Source organism: Lycium barbarum, chromosome 7 (assembly GCF_019175385.1).
Source record: "Lycium barbarum isolate Lr01 chromosome 7, ASM1917538v2, whole genome shotgun sequence".
Classification (NCBI taxonomy): domain Eukaryota; kingdom Viridiplantae; phylum Streptophyta; class Magnoliopsida; order Solanales; family Solanaceae; genus Lycium; species Lycium barbarum.
The window spans coordinates 110,555,183-110,576,709 of record NC_083343.1 but is presented as its reverse complement, the minus strand read 5'-3'; the positions used below and the strand labels follow the sequence as shown (position 1 = coordinate 110,576,709).

General features: G+C 37.6%; 1 protein-coding gene across 1 annotated transcript in view; it reads right to left on the bottom strand.

Moving 5' to 3' along the window:
- Positions 1 to 18,191, bottom strand: part of LOC132603788 (protein LEAD-SENSITIVE 1-like) — a 46,685-nt gene extending 28,494 nt beyond the window's left edge. Inside the window, exon 1 of the mRNA XM_060317021.1 lies at positions 18,181 to 18,191. The gene's annotated coding sequence lies outside the window, so the exon portion shown is untranslated. The remainder of the gene's footprint in view (positions 1 to 18,180) is intronic.
- Positions 18,192 to 21,527: the final 3,336 nt, after the last annotated feature.

Here is a 21,527-nt window from a genome sequence, read left to right as displayed (position 1 = left end):
ATATATATATATATATATATATATATATATATAAACAAAGAATTTAAGAAGCTATTTGAACTTCTTTTGAGTGTCATCTTCAAAAAGTAACTCCGGATACCTGCATGAGACTTAATAAAAATGTTAGTAAGAAAATAAATAACTATCAGGTGAATTAAAGAAATAATGAATAAACTTAAAATAAAAAACCCGTCTTTGTACATGGAAGGCCTTGGAAATCGACGGAAATTTCTTCATCGGCCATGTATTTGTTCGAAACGGTGGGATTTTTCAAGTGAATCTGTCATTTCCACCTCAAGTGTAGCATATGTTGAGTAGCACTAAAGTGCAGCGTCTATTCAAGTTAAAGACAATACACCAACTCTCAAAGTGTAGTAGTAGCAATTTCTTCTTTGAGGCAGCAACAAGGTAGCCTTAAAAAATAGCTAAACAACCTTAGAAAGGCAAACCAATGACCCCAAAAAAGGCAGCAAACAATTCATCACTGAGCGCGACATTTGGCTCAAAGAACAGAACAATTAATTTCCACAAGATATAGCAGTCCACCCTTTCGAAATGCATCAATTACCAAGCTCACGAACATCAACCAATTAACTACAGATTTAAAGTCGTAACGACAACAGCAATTTGGCCAGAAATTCTCTCACAAATGCAACTCATTTCAGCCATAAATATGCAGCACATTTAGTAGAAAAAGATGCAGCATAAATCCTACTCAAAATGTAGTAACTCGTGACCCTAAAATGAAGTAATCATTAGGCCAAAATCTAGCAATTACAAACCAGGTAGCACCATAAATTACTCAAGGAGTTACAACTCTTTGAAGGCCTTAAACAGTAGCAAATGGGTTCAAAACTCGTGCCAGCAAACTCGCATCAGGTGCAGCAATTTACTCCAATTAGTAGCAGCAACACTAACCCAAAGGAACAACCCATTTTTGTCAAGAAGAAAACCAATGCAATTATTACTTGCCCAAACCGGGCAGACCAAAAATAGCGCTTGCCAAAAAAACAAAGTTCATACGGTGCAAAATCAATACAAAGCGACAACCAAAAAATATAAACACGAAGACTAGTTAAATACTCAGACAAATCAATGATAGAATGAGCCAGTTAGCAATAATAATGTATAGAAACTTAGGCAGCCAGAAAATCTCAACTTCATCCAGAAGCAATCAAATCACAAAATTAAAACAAGTCGGAGAAGCCATAACTTAAGCAAAAACGGAGCAGAATAGTACATTTTCCGGTGGTAATGACGGAACTGGGGAAGGGGAAAGGGAAGGCTAGCAGTGGCTATGAGTGGGCTGTTCGTTGGTGGGGACTGGTGGTTTGTGGTGTAGGAGAAGATGAAGGGCTGGTTTTGTGGTGGTGGGTGGCGGCTGTTGTGTGAAGAGGATGGTTCGCCGGAGCTCCGTGGAGAGGCAGCGGTGATGAGATAGGCGTGGTTGGCGGCTGAAAATGGATAAGGGAAGAGAAATAATTAGGTTTCCAAGAGGAAGGTGAAATCTGTGGTGTGTGTGTGTATCTGTAGAAGATTAGATCAACCCCTCTTTTCTTATAATGTACACAAACTCTTTTTTGCCCAAAAGCCATACCCCTTTGTGCCCTTATTTCTTTTAACTAATCAAAATTGAACCCATCACCTCAAAATGTCCACTTTTAAAAAAAGTGACGAGACCTTGATTTGATTGAATTTTTGCTCTGCATTAAAAAAAATTAGTTACTCTGCTTTTCTCTGCACTGTCGGGCTGTACTAAAATATAGTTAATTAATACATGTATAAATAATAATGTAAGTATAAAATATAAATATTAATGTGTAAGATATGAAAAGGTATCGCTATAAAATTAAGAAACAATTATTAATTGCACAAAAAATGGTAGTATTACGCTGTACATGTGCAAAATAATGATTCTTGAGAAATGACAATAAATTGAGAAAATTCCTAAACTAAGGATAATCATCAATAAATTGTTAAAAAAATATAAAAATGTGTAAAAATATATTTCGTGCTCTTTAACGAATCAGAGCCCCCAAAACGTTAATTTTAAGCACGTCGAGCCAAAATTAGGTGTCAACAGCTTGCCCCTCTTCGACCGGAGACGATGAAAGAGTTCTCGGACGAAGACGTTGACATGTAGCCTATTTTGGCTCGACAAAGAATTGCTAAAAGGATATGTACGGAGAAAGAGGCCAGACGTTGGTAGAGCTTTGACAATACTCTCAGTCCGTCGACAGGGTTGTGATAAAAAGAAAAATGATAAAAAGGGAAGGATTGTTCAGGGCCGAAAAAACGTTCGCATACCCACGTCGTCGCTTTCAAAATTGCCCCAGTATCGAGCTACGAGATGATGGGGGTGCAAGATTGTATACTTGCTGTGGGAAAGAATGATTCTCGTCCCGATGTGACCGAACTCTGCATATAGGTTCCTACATACCTCGTCAATCACGAGAATCAGGTCAATGTATTTCGAAAGGTGATAACTAATGGATGTTGTGGCAAATTTTGATCGTCCAATCAAAATTTTGCCCCAGTGTTGTTAGAATGGTCCTAGCAAGTGTAGGATGAAGAACAGTCGTCCTCAAATTTGAGCTAACCTACATATCCCTGAGATGGGAGTCAGACCGACTGTAGTTCGGGATGTCATGCTATGTAACGCCTTTGCTTCGGTGAAGAATGCAGGTGCAGAAGATGATGCCTTTGCTTTGGCGTGAATGCAGGTGCAAAAGATAATGCCTTTGCTTCGGCGTGAGTGCAGGTGCAAAAGATAACGCCTTTGCTTCGGCGAGAATGCAAGTGCAGAAGATAACACCTTTGCTTCGGCGTCAACGCAGTGCTGGTGCGAAAAGTAACTCCTTTTTTAAGCCAGCATGATGCAATGCGTTTGAAGGGTATCTGAAAGTGATAATGCAATGCATGTGCAATGCGTTTGCGAGCATTCGCAAAGTAATGATGCAATGTATGTGCAGTGCATTTGTGAGCATTCGCAAAGTAATAATGCAATGCATGCGCGATGCACTTGCGAGCATTCGCAAGGCATTTGAAAATGATACAATGCAAGTGCGGTGCGATGCGTCTGCGAACATACACAGGACATTTAAAATAAAGCAATGCAAGTGCGGTGCAATGCGTCTGCGAGCATACGCAGGGCATTTAAAATAAAGCAATGCAAGTGCGGTGCAATGCGTCTGCGAGCATACGCAGGGCATTTGAAAATAAAGCAATGCAGGTGCGGTGCAATGCGTCTGCGAGCATACGCAGGACATTTAAAACAAAGCAATGCAAGTGCGGTGCAATGCGTCTGCGAGCATACGCAGGGCATTTAAAATGAAGCAATGCAAGTGCGGTGCTATGCGTCTGTGAGCATACGAAGGGCATTTGAAAATAAAGCAATGCATGTGCAGTGCAATGCGTCTGCGAGCATACGCAGGGAATTTAAAATAAAGCAATACAGGTGCGGTGCAATGCGTCTGCGAGCATACGCAGGGCATTTGAAAATAAAGCAATGCAAGTGCGGTGCAATGCGTCTGCGAGCATACGCAGGGCATTTAAAATGAAGCAATGCAAGTGCAATGCATCTGCGAGCATACGTAGGGCATTTGAAAATAAAGCAATGCAGGTGCGGTGCAATGCGTCTGCGAGCATACGCAGGGCATTTGAAAATAAAGCAATGCAGGTGCGGTGCAATGCGTCTGCGAGCATACGCAGGGCATTTAAAATGAAGCAATGCAAATGCGGTGCAATGCGCCTGCGGGCATACGCAGGGCATTTGAAAATAATAAAGCAATGCAAATGCGGTGCGGTGCGTCTGCGAGCATACGCAGAGCAGCTGAAAATAATAATGCAATGCAGGTGCGGAAGATAACGCCTTTGCTTCGGCGTGAATGCAGTGCAGAAGGTAAGGTCCTTGGGCCATGAAATGGTGCCTTTAGGCGATGAGAATGATGCCTCTAGACTATGACGCCCTCGGTGTCCTATTGTGGAGCTGGACGAGCCAATGCAGTGTCCTACTGTGGGGCTCGACGAGCCAATGCAGTGTCCTACTGTGGGGCCGGATGAGCCAATGCAGTGTCCTACTGTGGGGCTCGACGTGCCAATGCAGTGTCCTACTGTGGGGCTGGACAAGCCAATGCAGTGTCCTACTGTGGGGCTGGACAAGCCAATGCAGTGTCCTACTATGGGGCTGGCTGAGCCCGTGCCTTTTCTCTCAAAATGTGCCATTGGTGGAATTTTTGAGGGCCCCCTCAAAAATTTTGTCCCAGTTTAAACAAACAAAAAATTCGCATACTTCCGGCGAAATATGATGTGCACTTGCGTTTTTTTTTTTTTTTTTGAAGCTACTAAAAAATGTTGTCCCAATTTCATGCTTCAGCGGAGAAATACGAGGATCTTTCATGGTAAGAGCAGATGTCGATACCTCGTAGAGTTAGTAACAACACAACAACATTGAACTATATTTACTGTGCAATAATAAAAAACAAAATTAAGAAAAAATAGCAAAATCATGAGAGCAAAATCTAGCAAAAATGATTTTTTTTTTAATAACAATGATTGATATAACATGCCTCAACTTCAATTGGTACGAACAATTAGTATTGTGCATAAGAATTCACCATTATTTATCGTCCAACAAACCAAGATCGACTTATTGGTAATTCCTACAGTTTCAAGTGGTACCTTAGACATACCTAAGGATCGACAAGATTGGTTCATTTTGTTTCAAACAAAGACTTTGAACTATACCTATCCTCATATTTCAAGTGCCCTCACCAGAAAGAAAGTCCCTTTTCACACGTATTCAATATTTTTGAACTTTGGGACGTCTAGAGAAGTACACTCAAATTGAGAAAGATGTTCAATGCTTGCAATTGTGATATCATAAGCTTGGCCATCATGTAAGTATCCACTAATGAGATAAACCTTAGCATATGATCACGTAGGGCTTGTTATGGGGTTGTAATGTAGGCTTGGGAAAAGGATAGGATATTATTTGGGTAAGGAGTGACTAATCCTTCCCTAAGCGTTGCACTATGTCTGTGCTTAGTATTTGTGTGCTCTGACGCTGATCTACTTGGTTTTATTGTCCCTTTCTTTTGTACTCGTGCGACTTCTTTTGCAAGTTAAAGCCCTTTTTTCCTCTTTTTTCTTTTTATTGAGTTTAGGATTGCATGCCCGAGACTCTGTGGGGATTAAGAGAATTGACCTGGGTTGTATGTCCGAGGTTTTGATAATAATTCCGGGTTGTATGCCTGAGTGTGAAAGATAAAAAGAAATAACGGGTTGTATGTCCGAGATCCCGAATGACTGAGTTTTTTTTTTTTTTGTGTGGGCTCCTTCTTGCTTTGGAGGTCGTTCTTAGCCTTTGTTTTTCTGGGACGGTCGAATCCTTTTTTTTTTAAGCTTCAGCTCAGATCTCTATCCGCGGTTGCACGTTTTAGTGCGCTCATGGAGGTTGGGCCAAGAGAGAGATAGTGCATGTAAGCACTCAGAAATGGTATAGGCTTATGATGTGGTGGTAAAAGAAAAGGCTTTAGGCTCAAAGGGGGAATGTTAGGGATAATGTCATTTGGTAGGCTAGAAAGGCTCTAACGGGTCAAAGAAGACCTACGATCCTTTTCTATGCTGAGTGTTACTCATAATTTCGCCTCAACAGACATTCAGGCCAAGTTCTAGATCACAATGCAATGCAATTGAACGCTATCTAAAGCTCACCATACAATGCACATGAAACAATAAGGTTGGTTTTGTTCTTGTCTTAAAAGCATACAAGAGAATTTTTCAAGTGTCACATAAAGTGTGAATGAGAGGTACCAAAAGAATCTATAGTTTACCACGAAGTCAGTCCTCTCTATCATATTGATTGTTACTTGTTTCTTTTCTATGCACATTCTAACTGTGTCGGTACCAACCAAGTCAAAGATATGAATCTAAAAAATATTTTTGTATTTTTTGAATAGGGGTACCGAACCCAAAAAGGGTTGCCTACGTATCTCATCTTTGATGAGAATCAGGTGCGCGTAGTTCGTTCAGATAGGATTGAAGGAAATAAAATATTTTTGTGATTTTTCAAAATAAAGGATTTTTTTTTGATTTTTTGAATAATGAATACCAAACCCAAAAGGGCTGCCTACGTATCTCATCAAAGAAGAGAATCAGGTGTGCGTAGTTCTTGCAGATGGGGTATAAAATGCATGATTGAAGAAAAAACATTTTACAAAATGCAGGGTTCAACACAAGTCAACTAAAAATAGTTAGATAAAGTGCTAAGGTAGTGCAAAGCAAATAACAACAATATTTATTTAAAAACAAAAACATGTAACAAATAAAGAGTATGAAAAATGAAAAGACTGTTCGAAATAAAGGATAAAATTCAACCTAGCTAAAAACAACTAAAAAATGGAATGTACAGTAACCTAGGAATTCTAGGAGTTGGTTTTATCTAAACACAAGGTTCTCCCAAGCGGACAACTTGGGAGTGGAAAGTCCGTGGCTGTCGACTGCACCGCCGATCGACTAAATCCACAAGATCGATCCAACTAAAGGGTGATTTAGTAGTGCGCGGCCGCGAACCGCTAAACCGCTTTAAGTGTGTGATTTTGTGTGAATTTTCCAGGATTTGGAAGAAGTATGAACGGATTGACAATTTATATAAACCGATAAAACATATGAATATTAATATAAAACCACAAAAAGATAGCAATTAAAGAGAAACAGTAAAAGCAAGATGCATAACTTACAATAAAGTAAAAAAAAAAATGAGTATGGTAAATAAACTTGTTAGTGAAAAAAAAAAAGGACAATATTACAGTGTATGAAAAAAAAACAGATATGTACGTAAACAAATAAGGGAACAAGGGGAAGGATATACATGACGAATAAATACAGGCAAGTAAAATAATAAACAAAAACTCAAATAAAGATAACATACCTCGAATAACAAATTGAGTCCATATGGTTAGAACCTAAGTCTCCGCAGCAGAGTCGCCATGTTGTTGCACCTTATTTTTATCAAGGCTTAACAAAGCACAACTTATAGAGCTCTGAAATAATTAATTATGTACAGAGTCGCCACCTAGCATTTAAGGTATACTAGGGTACCTATAAATTATTAATATATGCAGCTTAACATGGTCTACGAAAATAAGTGAGATTCTAGGTAAGGGTTCAAATTATTCCGAAGGGAAGGTGTTAGGCATCCTTCAGAATCCACAAATGTGGTTCCCGGCTGGACCAATTTAACTATACGAGGGATGTGTAAAAAGGCTTGATTATTATTTACAAAAATTAGTAGAATTTAGACTAAAGAATAACTAATATGACTATTCACATAAATAATCGTGCAATACGTATTTTATACATATGTGATATAATAATTATTTCAAAAAAAAGTTATGTGCAACTTAGAAGCTTGGGTATGTGAAAAGGGTATAAGGAATGGACATGAAATTATTTTGCACTCAAGGTGAGTTAACTAATTTAACTAGCTAAGTATGTACGCCTAATCAATTAATTATGAGAGTACATTCTAAAGCCTAAATATTGAGGCAAATCACCCTATTTATTTACTTAAGTGTGCTAAGCTATTGAATTAAAACTCTAGCGAAACATGATAACTATAAGAATATTAGCTACGAAAATAATAACTGCCTAATATTGATTTGTCTAAAACACATAAAATTTAAATCACCTAAGCAGATCATAAATAAATACCATCAACCTGCACCGTAAAAAGTAAAGTTTCACTATATTTTATGCTTGTATAATTTAATAATGTAAATATATATATATATATATATATATATATATATATAAACAGAGAATTTAAGAAGCTATTTGAACTTCTTTTGAGTGTCATCTTCAAAAAGTAACTCCGGATACCTGCATTGTTACACCTCGGAAATTGTTCCGTACTTGTATGATGAGTGGAATGATGAAGAGTTTGTGTGAAGGATGTTTTATTAAGTCGGGAATGACTAATTAAGAATTTTTGGAAATAAGAAAGTCGCGGAAAAGTTTCCAGCACAGTGGTCGTATATGGCACTATACGGCCCGTAAAGTGATTTACGGACCGTATAGTGCAATCGTCCTCCAGCTTGTCAAAAATCCCAACCTTCTGAAAATGTTGAATATGGTTAAATACGACCCAGTTTACGGCCCGTAAACTGGTTTACGGACCGTAAACCAGGTCGTAAACTACCATGTCCATCAGCCAAAACTTTTTGTCATTGAATGGTTAAATACGACTTGGAGGACGGCCCGTAAACTGGTTTACGGACCGTAAACCTCAGTCGTAAATTGTCATAATCCCCAGCCAACCTTTCTGTTTCTGGGATGCTTAAACACGACCACAGTGGACGGACCGTAAATCAAAACACGGTCCGTATATGGTGGTTTACGACCACTGTTCACCCCGACAAGAATTCATTAAAGATTAGGTTTTGTGATTTTAAAAAGGGACTTAGGCTTCATATTACTTCATTATTCATCCAACAACTCAAGAGACCTCTAGAATATTCCAAATAATTCCTCCACAAGAATTCAAGAGAATCAAAGGAGATATCAAGATTATCAAAACCAAATTCATAAAAGTAAGTGTAAGAACACATCAAAGGATCTTCTAAGTCAAGAAATTCCCAAGAAGGTGGAACTAGGGTTTTGGCTAATTGGAGCATTTCAACTTAAGGATTGTTCAACCATCATCCAAGGTAAATTTTATGATTATTCCATGTAGTTTGAAGTATTGGAAAGCTTAGACACTTGAAATGTAGAAGAACATAGAAATGGGTCATTATTGAGTGAATAGTGGCATGAATGAATGATAGTGGAATCGAACCATGAATATTGAAGTGTTGTGAGTACTAATACGTTATAAATGATGTTTTTATCATGAAACAAGCATTAAATGCATGAAAACGCAAAGACTAGTCATAAGGCTAAATATGGGGGAAATTGGAGGAAAATGGTGAGTTTTGCTAAATGTACGTAAATGACGATTGTCGATGACGATATTGCGAATAATGTTATGAATGTTGGAGTTGAGATAAACATGAGAAAAATGGCATGAGCAAAGGGAGCGTTGTCCAACTTCTCCTAGAATTCGCGACGCGTTCTTATAGTTAGTTTACTAATGGTGATACGAATTCTCTTATGAAGGTAACGACGTGATGTCGACGGAGAACAAGTGAGCGATATCTTAGATAAACGACCAAGGTATGTGAGGCTAGTCCTTCTTTCTAATGGCATGAATCCCTTAACTTGAATCCCTATTCCTTTCATAAGTTCTTGCATTCTAAGAAGTTAAAAGCTTATACTTATGAATGCCTATATGAGATGAGTTATACGATATGATGACACTAGAATGAGGATGATGATATTCCTTGCCTACACTCACCTTATGTACTAGTCCTTTCAAGGTGGGGCAGAATGTCCATGATGGTTTCATAATGTAATCGGGGGATCACGACCTTACGTCACCCCGATAGAGTAAAGTTGGTCATGAGTCTTATATACGTATTATGATAAGATAAGTATTTTATGATAAGCATATTACTATGAGCATTTATATTGAGCATGTCATGAGCATTTCACACCGGGCCTAGTTGGCCGGGCAGACACCGCTTCGGCGGGCGGCGATATGGATACACCACGACCTACGGGCATGGGCAGACACCACTAGTGGGCGGCATGAGATGGTACCCCGGACGCGGGAGGCCTGGACGCGGGCTAATATTATTGATTATCACACCGTTCCGACATGGACGGGCAGCTTGCATATGATGCATACATGTTATGATGATGAGTATGAGTAAGATAGCATGCATTACTTCATTTATGATTATCAGTCAGATCCATATGTCTCATGTTGATGTTATTCCCATATTACTGATGTTCCTTTCATTATGTATGCCTCTCATACTCGATACAATATTCGTACTGACGTCATTTCTTCGGACGCTGTGTTCATGCCCACAGGTAGACAGGGAGGAGAGCTTGGCCCAGGTCCTCAGTAGCTGTCAGCTGATAGATAGCACTCCATTGTTCGGAGGTGCTTATGACTATTCTTTTGATGTACATTCATATATGCATATTTTGGGCATGACGGAGTCTTGTTCCGTCCATGTATTCATTATGTTAGTAGAGGCTCGTAGATACGCAGTGTGGGTTAGATGGTCTCATGAGATGTTTTCATATGTATGTGTATTATTTTGATGACCAAGGGGCTAATGTATATAAAGTATTTATATTTTGATTAAATATGATTTTCCTACAATTGGTATGTAAAATTGATAAAAGAGTATTAAATGAGCAAGATAAGCAGTAGAATGAGCGGTGCTCGGTAACTAGCTCCGGGTACCCGTCGTGGCCCCTAGCTGGGTCGTGACATGCATGAGACTGAATAAAAATGTTAGTAAGAAAATAAATAACTATCGGGTGAATTAAAGAAATAATGAATAAACTTAAAATAAAAAACCCGTCTTTGTACATGGAAGGCCTTGGAAATCGACGGAAATTTCTTCATCGGCCATGTATTTGTTCGAAACGGTGGGATTTTTCAAGTGAATCTGTCATTTCCACCTCAAGTGTAGCATATGTTGAGTAGCACTAAAGTGCATCGTCTATTCAAGTTAAAGACAATACACCAACTCTCAAAGTGTAGTAGTAGCAATTTCTTCTTTGAGGCAGCAACAAGGTAACCTTAAAAAATAGCTAAACAACCTTAGAAAGGCAAACCAATGACCCCAAAAAAGGCAGCAAACAATTCATCACTGAGCGCGACATTTGGCTCAAAGAATAGAACAATTAATTTCCACAAGATATAGCAGTCCACCCTTTAGAAATGCATCAATTACCAAGCTCACGAACATCAACCAATTAACTACAGATTTAAAGCCGTAACGACAACAACAATTTGGCCAGAAATTCTCTCACAAATGCAACTCATTTCAGCCATAAATATGCAGCATAAATCCTACTCAAAATGTAGTAACTCGTGACCCCAAAATGAAGTAATCATTAGGCCAAAATCTAGCAATTACAAACCAGGTAGCACCATAAATTACTCAAGGAGTTACAGCACGTTGAAGGCCTTAAACAGTAGCAAATGGGTTCAAAACTCGTGCCAGCCAACTCGCATCAGGTGCAGCAGTTTACTCCAATTAGTAGCAGCAACACTAACCTAAAGGAACAACCCATTTTTGTCAAGAAGAAAACCAATGCAATTATTACTTGCCCAAACCGGGCAGACCAAAAATAGCGCTTGCCAAAAAAAAAAAAGTTCAAACGGTGCAAAATCAATACAAAGCGACAACAAAAAAATATAAACACGAAGACCAGTTAAATACTCAGACAAATCAATGATAGAATGAGCCAGTTAGCAATAATAATGTATACAAACTTAGGCAGCCAGAAAATCTCAACTTCAACCAGAAGCAATCAAATCACAAAATTAAAACAAGTCGGAGAAGCCATAACTTAAGCAAAAACGGAGCAGAATAGTACATTTTCCGGTGGTAATGACGGAACTGGGGAAGGGGAAAGGGAAGGCTAGCAGTGGCTATGAGCGGGATGTTCGTTGGTGGGGACTGGTGGTTTGTGCTGTAGGAGAAGATGAAGGGCTGGTTTTGTGGTGGTGGGTGGCGGCTGTTGTGTGAAGAGGATGGTTCGCCGGAGCTCCGTGGAGAGGCAGCGGCGATGAGATAGGCGTGGTTGGCGGCTGAAAATGGATAAGGGAAGAGAAATAATTAGGTTTCCAAGAGGGAAGGTGAAATCTGTGGTGTGTGTGTGTATCTGTAGAAGATTAGATCAACCCCTCTTTTCTTATAATGTACACAAACTCTTTTTTGTCCAAAAGCCATACCCCTTTGTCCCCTTATTTCTTTTAACTAATCAAAATCGAACCCATCACCTCAAAATGTCCACTTTTAAAAAAAGTGACGAGACCTTGATTTGATTGAATTTTGCTCTGCATTAAAAAAAATTAGTTACTCCGCTTTTCTCTGCACTGTCGGGCTGTACTAAAATATAGTTAATTAATACATGTATAAATAATAATGTAAGTATAAAATATAAATATTAATGTGTAAGATATGAAAAGGTATCGCTATAAAATTAAGAAACAATTATTAATTGCACAAAAAATGGTAGTATTACGCTGTACATGTGCAAAATAATGATTCTTGAGAAATGACAATAAATTGAGAAAATTCCTAAAATAAGGATAATCATCAATAAAGTGTTAAAAAAATGTAAAAATGTATTTCGTGCTCTTTAACGAATCAGGGCCCCCCAAAACGTTAATTTTAAGCACGTCGAGCCAAAATTATGTGTCAACATTGACTATAGAAGTTTAAAAGAAAGCTATAAATATTTTGAAAAGCCAAACTGCATAGGCTTGTTTTTAACTTGGCTGTTTTCTTCTTTTCTTGACTGATGTATGATCCTACATTGAACTTCAATGATACTGCTGAAAATCTTTCCTTTGAACTATGTATGAATTAGCACACTTAACGGGTCAGGAAAATGAACATGAAACTATTATAATTCTGCTTCTCGCTTTGCTTTTCTTGATGGATACTGTGCCCATGAGTGTGACCCCTCCATGGTCATTTAGGTCTAGACTTACATTTGAAACTATTGCCCACATTTACCTGATTCATGTTGGAAACTACTTGAAACCTGTATAAATGGCTTTGTCTGAAAATTGATCTCTAGAATTATGTGTGTAATTGTCATTTGCTCCCACTAGTTTAATAAGACAATTTGAAAACAAGTTGAGATTTGAAGCATCACTTAAAGGTCTTTGAACACCTCACAGAATTTTGCATTGTTGGATTGCTTGTAACTTGTCTTAACCTATGTTTGAAGACCCTATATGTGTATCATTTTAAACCTGTTAACCTTTCTATAATTCTGGAAAAATGTAAGTTGGAACCTTCATTTTGAGACTTGGTCTGGGACCTGTTGACTGTCTGAATGAATTTCAAAACCTGTTGAGTGTGGTTTGAAAAATCTGGAAATTGAAAAGCATATTGATATTAAATTGGTACTGTTTCACTCTTGCTTGAATTTGCAATGTGCTGGTTTTAGTTTTAGGTGATAATTCATCACTATGCCACTTTCTGATATTAATACCTCTTCAAAAAGTTTTGAACATTGGCTCATGTACAACTTGTTTGCTTGAAATTGCTTGGTTTTCCCTCCTGTGCTAGTGGAAGTACTCTGTGACACTTTTGTTTTTGGATTTTTTGATAACTGGCCTTAAAACTAACTTATGGAGAACTTTTGATTGTTTGTTAGTCTTAATTAGTAGCTAAATACGTAAGTTTGGAATTGTGGCATTTGCTGGGTGGATTTGAAGTTTTCTATGTGAGCTAAATGTGGTGTTTGAGAGTTGATATTAGTTGAGTATATAGTGTATATTGAGGTGTAAAGAGGGTATGCCCTTCATGGGTTTTGCTCTCTATTTTAGTAGGTATATCATGTATATTGCAGTCTGACACTTAGAAAATTTTAAGAAGAAAATAATTTTGGGCCACAATTCTGGGCCTGTCCTTAGTCTTGGTGATCTGATAAGTGTTATATTTAGCAATTGATGGGCTTTTGCATAAATTTTCTGCTATTTTACGAGTATAATAATTTTGGGCTTAGCCCTAAAGCATTGTAATTCATTTTTTGGCTTTGTAAATTTAATTATCATTATCGGTTATTTTACTAATATTATATATACCTATTTGTTGTGATTACCCCTATACGTTGGTGGGTCCATTGAGGCCCACTAACAATTCTAGATCGAGTCTACCCCTATTATGGAAGACATAAGCATTGGAACACATACTGGAGCGAAAAATATTAATTCGTGCATTTTTCTGTTGGGCTTGGTCGGCCCAACTCCCTATCCTATTTAGTTTTGTATTTCAATTCATTTTGTGTATGATTTATTGGAACCTTTAAAATTATCACATATTTAGAGTCACAAAAATCATTTTTGAAAACTCAAAAATTGACTTTGGAACATTCTTGTGAAAAACAACCTTTTTGGACTGATTATACTTGTATAATATTGATACATCTTTAAATTTGAAAATAATGATTTTTTGGGACAAAAATTGACGAACTTAACCAATTTTTAAAATAAAAATGACCATGGACCTGTGGACTCTTGGACCGTTTGAACAAGATTTGGACTTGGACTATTTTTGACTATCTTAGACTAAAAATGACTAAAAATCTAAAAATATGAAATATGGTTAAAATATGGATAATAATAGTATGCCAAAAAACAATTTTCCTAAAAAACCTAACTTAACTAAAAAATCTTTTTGTAAACTCGGGTGGGCTGACGTAGTCTTCTACTTAGGTTAACTTCTTCTGGTTTTAAGCTAGGTGTTCTAGTCCGAAACCCAAAATGCCCAATTTTGGACAAAACTTTACCACTTTTATTTCTTGAAAGTGTTGTATTTTGCATAAATGACTAACCTTTTATAGCGGGAATCTAAAACAAAAGTAGTTTTTATCAAAAACAATGTATATTCACAAGGCATACTATTAGAACCCGTAGGTAAATCGTATTTTACGGATCCTTAATATCGGGGTGCCTAACACCTTCCTCGGGGATCACCAGAACCCTTACCCATACTTTGGCTTAGAGTGGTTTCTTCTAAAATTTAATCGTTTTAAATGAACCCTTTCGAACTAATTTTCCTAACTTACCTATAAGTTAGGTAGTGACTCTAAAACAATATCCATTTAGAGCACCATCCATGTAGAAGTATATTTTTTCCTTTTTCTCGGTACGATTAAGCCCGTACTTTCCCGAGACACTTTCCTTTTTAAATGAGGCAAGTGAAAATCTGAATAGGTAAAAATAGAACTGCTACAGATCTCAAGCATCGTCTTTTTCAGCTTCACACTCTGATGTTTTGGTTACTGAAGACAGGGGGAGAAGCAATTTCAGAGGTCAAAATGACAGAGGCAAAAGTAGAAACAAGTCAAGATCTTCCAGGTACAAGAATGTTGCATGTGACTATTGTCACTTGAAAAGACACATCAAGAAACATTGCTACAGGTTTAAGAGAGATCAGAAAAAACAAAAGAAAGATGGCGATACTGAAAATCGTATTGCTGTTGTTGATGAAAATGGTCTTCTTGTTTCTTGTGGTAAAAATGATATCAATCTTGTTTATGATGAGTTTACCTGGTTTGTGGATTCAGGTGCCACTTCTCATGTTACGCCAAAGAATGAATTATTTTTCCTCTTATACGCCAGGTAATTTTGGAATGTTACGAATGGGCAATGATAGTGAGGTTGATGTATTTGATATTGACACAGTTTGCTTGGAAAGTAAGAATGGTACGAAGTTGGTTCCTAACAATGCAAGCATGCTCCAGATGTTTGACTGAATTTAATTTTTGTAGGAAAGCTTGACGATGAGGGTTATGATCAAGCCGTTGGTGGTGGCCAGTGGAAGCTTCTTAGAGGTTCAATGATTGTGGCTCGAGGTTACAAGATATCTGATTTGTACTTATTTCAGGGCTTCATTTGTTGTGACTCAGTAAATTTGGTAGAGAATGATACTTTATCAGAGTTATGGCATAAAAGATTGAGTCATATGAGCGAGAAGGGGATTGATAATTTGGCTAAGAAAAATTTTCCTTTTGGAGTGAAACAATCAAATATAAAGGGATGTGTTCATTGCTTAGCCGGGAAACAGAAAAGGGTTTCTTTTCAAAGTCATTTGCCTTCAAGTAAACTTGATTTGCTGCAGTTGATACATTCTGATTTGTGTGGTCCCTTTTAAAGTAAGCTCTCGTGGTGGTGCACTTTACTTTGTGACTTTTATTGATGATCATTCTCGCAAACTCTTGGTATTTTCTTTAAAGTTCACGGATCAAGTACTTGATGTATTCAAGACTTTTCAGGCCATGGTTGAGAGACAGACAGGGAAGAAACTAAAATGTATCCACTCAGACAATGGTGGTGAATACATTGGTCTTTTTGATAATTATTGTAGACAGCAAGGGATTCAGTATCAGAAAACTCCTCCAAAGACTCCTCAGTTAAATAGTTTAGTAGAGAGGATGAACAAAACTATAGTTGAGAGGGTTAGATATTTGCTTTCAGATGCTAAGCTACCAGATTCATTTTAGGCAGAAGCACTTAATACTGCTGCTTGTATTATCAATTTATCTCCTACTGTTGGTTTGGATAGTGATGTCCTGATAGAGTTTGGTTTAGTAAGGATGTCTCTTATGCTCATTCGAGAGTTTTCGGGTGTAAGGCCTTTATGTACGATCCTAAGGATGAGAGATCAAAGCTGGAAGTTAAAACTAGGCAGCGTATTTTCATTGGTTATGGTCAAGACGAATTTGGCTTCAAGACCAGACAATTGAAGATCTGAAGAAAGCTGAGAAGGCTGATTCTCAGAGCAGTGAGAGCATAGTTGATGTTGATCCAGTTCCTGTGACAATTGCACTTGAAGAAAATCTTCCAAATAATGAAGATCAAGTTGATAATGAAGATAGTGATCATGTTTAGAATGACCAACATGACGTTATTGATGCTCCAGTGGAAGATGATGTGGCTGGCCAGCAACCATCTGCTATTGATGCTCCAGAGAGTTCTCTCAAAAGATCTACTAGAGAGAAAGTACATTCATCTCATTACTCCCAATGAGTTTGTACTCTTGAGTGACGGGGAAGAACCTGAAAGTTTTATGAGGCCATGGACAGTGAAGAAAAAGAAAGGTGGTTTGATGCTATGCAAGATGAGATTAAATCCTTGCATGATAATAATACATTTGATTTGGTTAAGCTTCCTAAAGATAGAAAAGCTTTGAAAAATAGGTGGGGTTTCAGGGTGAAACATGAAGATGGTAACCCAATTCCACGGTACAAGCCTAGATTGGTTGCCAAAGGATTTAATCAGAAAAAGGGAGTTGATTTTTGATGAAATCTTATCTCCAGTTGTGAAGGTATCATCCATTCAGGTTGTTCTGGGCTTGGCTGCAAGTCTAGATTTAGAGGTTGAACAAATGGATGTTAAAACTATTTTTCTCTATGGTGACTTAAATGAAGAAATTTATATGGAGCAGCCAGAAGGTTTTAAAATTAAGGGTAAAGAGAATTATGTTTGCAAATTGAAGAAGAGCTTGCATGGTTTGAAACAAGCTCCCAGACAGTGGTACAGGAAGTTTGGTTCTTTTATGAGTCAACAAGGTTTCAAGAATACTTCTTTTGATCATTGTGTTTTTTGTGCAAAAATTCTCTGATGCTGACTTTATCATTTTATTGCTTAATGTTGATGACATGCTTGTTGTTGGTAATAATGGTTGCAAAATTCAAAAGTTGAAGCAAGAATTGAGTAAGTCTTTCGCTATGAAAGACTTGGGACCAGCAAGGCAGATTGTTTGTGAAAGAAAGGCCAAGAAGTTGTATCACAAGAGAAGTACATTCAGAAAGTACTTTGCAGGTTCAACATGGATAAAGCTAAGGTTGTCAGTACACCTTTAACTATGCACTTTAAATTGAGCACGAAGCAGTGTCCTTCCAGTGATGATGAAAAGGAAGATACGAAGAAAGTTCCTTATGCTTCAGCTGTTGGTAGTCTGATGTATGCAATTATTTGTACAAGACCAGATATTACTCATGTTGTTGGTATTGTTAGCATTTTCTTTTCTAATCCAGGAAGAGAGCATTGGAATGCTGTGAAGTTTATTATGAGATATCTTTGTGGCACTTCTAGTCTGAGTTTGTACTTTGGGACAGAGAAGCCTATTCTTTGTGGTTACACTAATTCAGATATGGCCGGTGATGTTGATACTCTCAAGTCTACTTCAGGCTACTTGGTTACTTTTGCAGGGGGGATTGTATCTTGGTAATTTAGGTTGCAAAAATGTGTTGCTCTATTTACTATAGAAGCTGAGATTATTGCTACCCTTGAAGCTTATGAAGTGTTGCTCTGGATGAAGAGATTTATGGAGGAACTTGGCTTTGCTCAAGAGAGGTATGTGCTTTATTGCGACAGTCAAAGTGCTCTTTATCTTGGCAAGAGCTCTACATTCCATGGTAGGTTGAAACATATTGATGTAAGATACCATTGGATTAGAGATGTGTTGGATTCTAAGTTGCTTGAACTTGATAAGATTCGCACTGATGATAATGGTTCAGACATGATGACTAAAGCTTTTCCAAGAGGGAAATTTGAAGAGTGTTGCATGATCGCAAGGATGGCGGTCTCCTCCACGTAGTCGGGAAGGGGAGAATGTTTTGGGCTTTTTTTCTTCCTATGTGGATAAATAAATACGCAACTTGGTCCAACCCATTTATATATTTGGCCCATACATTAAACGAACTATAGGTCTGAATTGGGGGCAAGAAACATTGAGAGTGAGCAGCCTTTCAACTCAAAAATAGAGAGAGTGTGTGCAGACTTTTCTGCTTAAAAATTAGCTTGTGCACAGTAGCTGTGTTTTGGGTGATTTTCTTCCAATCTTCTCTTGTTTGATTTTCTTCCAATCTTCTCTTGTTGTTATTGTTGCTTTGTGTTTGGGGTTGATATTGTAGCCATTTGGAGAACACTTTGAAACTCTCTCATTTGATATAATGGAGCTCTGGACCCATGGTTGTTTTCTCTTCATCTTAAAAGGGGTTTTTCACATAAATTGGTGTTTCTTACATTTGATTTATTTTGCTTGCTTTACTATTTTACTGTTAGTATAATTGCTATCCAAATTTCCATTTGTGCTTGAAATTAGTTTGCTCCTCATGTTCAAATAGTGTGGAAAGTTTTAACTTGAGTATTTCTTCCATTGTTACTTTGTCATGCAATTTGGTATTTGCATGTTTCTTCCCAACAATTACTGCTCCTTCAGACACTTGTGAAAGTTGTGGTGTTAGGAAATAACCTCGCAATCCATTTCAATTTGGTATTTGCATATTTCTTCCCAACAATTACTGCTCCTTCAGACACTTGTGAAAGTTGTGGTGTTAGGAAATAACCTTGCAATCCATTTCCACAAGGCAAATCATGGAGAGCAAAGACGTTGCTGGAAGTGGAACACTTGAATCTCTGTGGACCAATAAAACCAAATTCCAATGGTGGTAAAAGGTACTTTATAACCTTCATTGATGACTTCTGAAGCCTTTGATGTTTTTAAACGTTCTAAAGTACTTGTTGAGAAAGAAATTGGTAGTCCATTGAAAGCTCTTCGCACTGATCGTGGAGGAGAGTACAATTCTTAATAATTTACAAAATTCGGTGAGGAAAATGAAATCAAGAGGCAACTTACAGCAGCTTACACACCTTAACAAAATGGTGTTTGTGAGCGGAAGAATCGTACAATCCTCAACATGGTGCGTAGCATTTTGAAAAGGAGTGGCATCTCAAAAACTTTTTGGCCGGAAGCTGTTAATTGGAGTGTTCATATTTTAAATAGAACTCCAACTTTCTCTGTTCAAAATATTGACTCCGGGGGAGGCATGGAGCGGGCAGAAACCAAGTGTGGACCATTTCAGAATCTTTGGATGTGTTGCTTATGCTCATGTTCTATATCAAAAGAGAAAGAAGCTAGATGACAAGGGAGAGAAATGTATTTTTCTCGGTGTTAGTGATCAATCAAATGCTTACAAACTTTATCATCCTAACACAAAGAAAATGTTGATTAGCCGAGATGTCATCTTTAATGTAAACCAGTTTTGGTCGTGGAACAAAAATGTTGTGGGAGAACAAGTTCCAGCATGCCTTGATGAAGAAGCAATTTAGACAGAGCAACAACAAGTTCTAGCAATTGCAGTCTCTGAAAATGCTCAAAATAACAATCCCAGAAGTTTTGAAACTTTACAAGTTGTGGACGAGCAGATAAAAACTATAGTTGATTCACATTCCCCTCGTGTTCGAAGATGGGCAGCATGGATGACATATTACGAGGTAAAAGGAATTGACCAATCTGAAGAACCTCTCACTCATTTTGCTCTATTTTCAGATTGTGATCCTACCAGTTTTGAAGTGGTTGTTAAAGACTCAAAATGGCGAAAGGCAATGGATGAAGAAATTGCTAAAAATGATACTTGGGAATTGACTGAGCTTCCAAAAGGGCATAAGACAATCGGTATCAAGTGGATATACAAGAAAAAATTAAACAAGGAAAGCGAAGTCGAGCGGTACAAAGCACACTTAGTAGCTAAAGGCTATAAGCAAGAGTTCAGTGTGGACTATAAAGAAGTTTTTGCTCCGGTAGCACGACTTGATACTATTAGATTAGTGATAGCTTTGGCTGCTCAACATTCATGGCCCATTTTTCAAATGGACGTCAAATCGGCTTTCTTTCATGGAGACTTGGATGAACAGGTATTTGTTGATCAATCTCTTGGTTATGTCAAAGTTGGAGAAGAACATAAGGTGTGTAAATTAAAAAAGGCTTTGTATGAACTAAAACAAGCTCCACGAGCTTGGTATAGTCATATAAATGCTTATTTTTCTAAAGAGGGATTTAGGAAATGTTCATATGAGCATACACTCTTTAATAATATTAATGATAAAGGAAAAATGCGCATTGTTTGTTTATATGTGGATGACTTAATTTACACGGGAAACGATAGCTCCACGGTTGAAAGTTTTAAGAAGTCCATGATGGTGGAATTTGATATGATTGATATTGGAATGACGCATTATTTTCTTGGCATCCAAGTTGTTCAATCTGCTTATGGAATTTTTATCTCACAAAAGAAGTATGCTCAAGAGATCTTGGACAGGTTTGAGATGAAGAGTTGTAACTCGGTTAGCAATCCCACCAAGTTTGGTTTGAAGCTCACTTAGGAACCTGGAGGAAGAAGAATTGGCAATGCTCTTTACAAACAAATAGTGGAAAATTTGACGTATTTAATGGTGAAAAGGCCTGATTTATGCATATTGTAAGTCTTATTAGCAGATACATGGAAAGTCTCAAAGACATGCATCTTCTAGCTACAAAGAGAATTTTTCATTACTTGCAGGGAACTACTGATTATGGTCTGTTCTACACAAAAGGAGAAAATCAGACTTGTTTGGCTTTATTGACAGTGATTATGCTGGAAATTTGGATGATTGGAAGAGTACGTCCAGTTATGTCTTATGATGGGCTCGGGAGCTATTTCATGGTCTTCACGGAAGCGATCAATTGTGACTTTATCATCTACAAAAGCTGAATTTGTACCAGCGACAACATGTGTCTATCAAGCAATTTGGTTGCGCAAGGTTCTTGAAGAAATTCATTGCAAGCAGAAAGGCTCTACTACCATATATTGTGACAACAGTTCAACAATAAAGCTATCCAAAAATGCTGTTCAACATGGGCGATGTAAACATATTGATGTCAATTTTCATTTCTTAAGGAACCTCACAAAAGATGGAGTAATTAATCTCATCTAATGCAGAAGTGAAAATCAGATTGCTGATGTGTTTACCAAATCTCTCAAGTTAGCATCCTTCCTGAAGTTTAGAAAATTACTTGGTGTTTGCACTTTGAAAAATCAAATTTGAAAGAAGATGT